The following is a 2,500-nucleotide window of genomic DNA, read 5'->3' as shown; positions in this document are numbered from 1 at the left end:
AGTGAGAGTGAGAGAGAGAGAGAGAGAGAGAGAGTGAGAGTGAGAGTGAGAGTGAGAGTGAGAGAGAGAGAGAGAGAGAGAGAGAGAGAGAGAGAGAGAGGGAGAGGGAGAGGGAGAGGGAGAGGGGAGAGAGAGAGAGATATACATTTATAAATAGGAAGCATAATTTTAATGCACAAAATTGGCATATTCACAGAAATGTTTTAATAGATATCAGAGGAAAAAATCAGTTTAAAAAGGATGAAAGCAGTTTTTCAAGCCTTCACTATCTTCTCTATGAAATATATTTGCGAAAGTTGTAAATCACTGAAAAAAAATATTTTCATTTCCTATTAGTGTGAACCAACTGGAACAATAAGGTACTCTTTTTAGATTTTCTAAGTTATTAGATTTTTTAACTTTAGAAACAATTATCGACCTTATTCATTTCTTCCATCTAGTGTTTCCTCCTTGGGCTTTTCTTGGAAATAAAACTTAAATCTTTTGACTCCTAAATAATTGTAGAAATTTGTCTGCGAGGGCATGATGGTTATCTTCAATGTCTGGGAGAGGTACATATTGTATGAAGCCTTATTTTTCAAATCCATTTACTGTCAATTTTCTACAAAATAATCTAGCATATTTTTTTTTTTTTCCCTTGTATGATTTACCAGAACTTATTTTCCAGAATCAGGTTTTAGTAAATCTTTGTTCCTGTTAAATGGTTTACTTGTTTTGGTATTAAAACAACCTTGTTTGTTCATTGTTTATTTCATACTAAAATATAACACAGCTATATACATGGCTCATGGCAGCTTCATTAACCTTTTTTTTATATAAATAAAACACACCAGGTTGAATAACTAGATATAAGAAACTGAAGTCAAATTTTCTTGATATTTAAAGGAACAACATTACTTCACAGGAAAATAAAGTGTGCCAATGTCATATAATCATTTGATTTGTGGCCGCTTTGTTTAACGATCATAAATGTACATATTGCTTTTGATGTGTAACGTGAAACATATTTGACCTAATTTTTTAAAAACCCTTTTTTAAAAGGGGAAAATGAAAATAAACACTTTAGTTACATGAGCGACAGAACCTTACTTTGGTTCTTATGCTATATATAAAAAAAAGTTTGGGAAATGAAGTCAACGTCAGAACTGTCACAGTCGTAGTAGTAGTCACACCTACACAACAATGGCAAAACAGCTCCATTCCGTATAAAATGTCTCTTCAGTTGGATAAGTTAGCAAAAAGAGTAAGTGGTCATTAAGGAGCTTACAGACCATATTAGTGATAACATTTAAGCATGGTATACGACTTGTCTATTATGTATGGTCTCTGTAGTATATGGCTATTTTGCAATGGTTGCATGGTATTTACAAATGTCTACGACTTCATTGAACAAGTACGAAAGCTATATATTTGTATAACTATGTTTCTGTATATTTTCTTGCATTTTTTTTTTATTTGTGTCTTTCAGGACATTTATATATTGCAATAACAGTAACAATTTGTAATTTTAGCTTATTATATACTGTATAATATTGCAGTATAAATGACACATATGGAGCCTTTGAATATTAATTAAGAAAAGAAATTGTAATATGAGTATGCAACTACATCTAAAAAAAAATGTTTGTTACATTGTGTTCTTTGGTAAACAAAAATGTACTAATAACATTTTAGTCTTTATACAAAAGTAAACGAGTTCATCTTGAATGACTTAGAAATATCCTTAACAAATTGGTTATGTAACTGGCATTACATTATCCATATCATCCAGGGAATGAAAAACAAACAAACAAAGATATCCAGGGCTACGGTTCTCGCCAATTAAGCATTGTCAGAACAAGTTATTTGTTTATTCTTCTGAAGTAAAAAAAATAAAATAAAAAAAATAAAAAGGTAATACTATCAAACAAAGAAATTCTCTGTAATACATTCTGGTCCCAATGAGAAGTGAACTTGTTAATGACACATAGAACAATGTACACAGAAAGGGGGGATGTGAAAGAAAAAAGAACAAAAAAAAAAAAAAAGAAGAAGAAAAACTTAATAACACATGCATTAAAATAAATTTGTCAAACCATTTTTGGGTTAAAAATAACATGCATATACTTAGAAAAAATATGAAAATTTTACAACAGATGGGATGCTTAAAAACTTAACATACAGAAAAAATATAAATAAAAGAAATTTTTCTAAATATACTTTTTGTGTTCAAAATGAATGAATCACATGTTCTGTATCATATACAGAAACAGAAGCAAAAGGCTTACCTTTTTTATATATACATATATATTTTTTCAACAGTATCTCTAAAAATTCACAAAAACTAGTACACCAAAGTTTGTTTTTCAAGTAATCATCATCTTTAGTTAACAATGGTAACTATGCACACTTACAATACCTTATCTCAAAATACTGTGGTAGCTGAATATCACCTAAACTTCAGATTGTTCATAAATGATTTGTTCAAGAAGCACCACACACAGGCAGTAACATTTGAATC

The 2,500-nt window shown here is 29.9% G+C and overlaps 1 protein-coding gene across 1 annotated transcript in view; it reads right to left on the bottom strand.

The window, feature by feature from the left end:
• Positions 1-731: 731 nt before the first annotated feature.
• Positions 732-2,500, bottom strand: part of LOC125042492 — a 21,604-nt gene continuing 19,835 nt past the window's right edge. Inside the window, exon 6 of the mRNA XM_047638133.1 lies at positions 732-2,500. This exon is cut by the window's right edge and continues 1,738 nt beyond it. The gene's annotated coding sequence lies outside the window, so the exon portion shown is untranslated.

The sequence above is a fragment of the Penaeus chinensis genome, chromosome 32 (genome assembly GCF_019202785.1).
Source record: "Penaeus chinensis breed Huanghai No. 1 chromosome 32, ASM1920278v2, whole genome shotgun sequence".
In the NCBI taxonomy this organism is placed as follows: Eukaryota; Metazoa; Arthropoda; class Malacostraca; order Decapoda; family Penaeidae; genus Penaeus; species Penaeus chinensis.
Note: the sequence above shows the minus strand (reverse complement) of the source record. Positions and strands in the feature narration are given on the sequence as shown.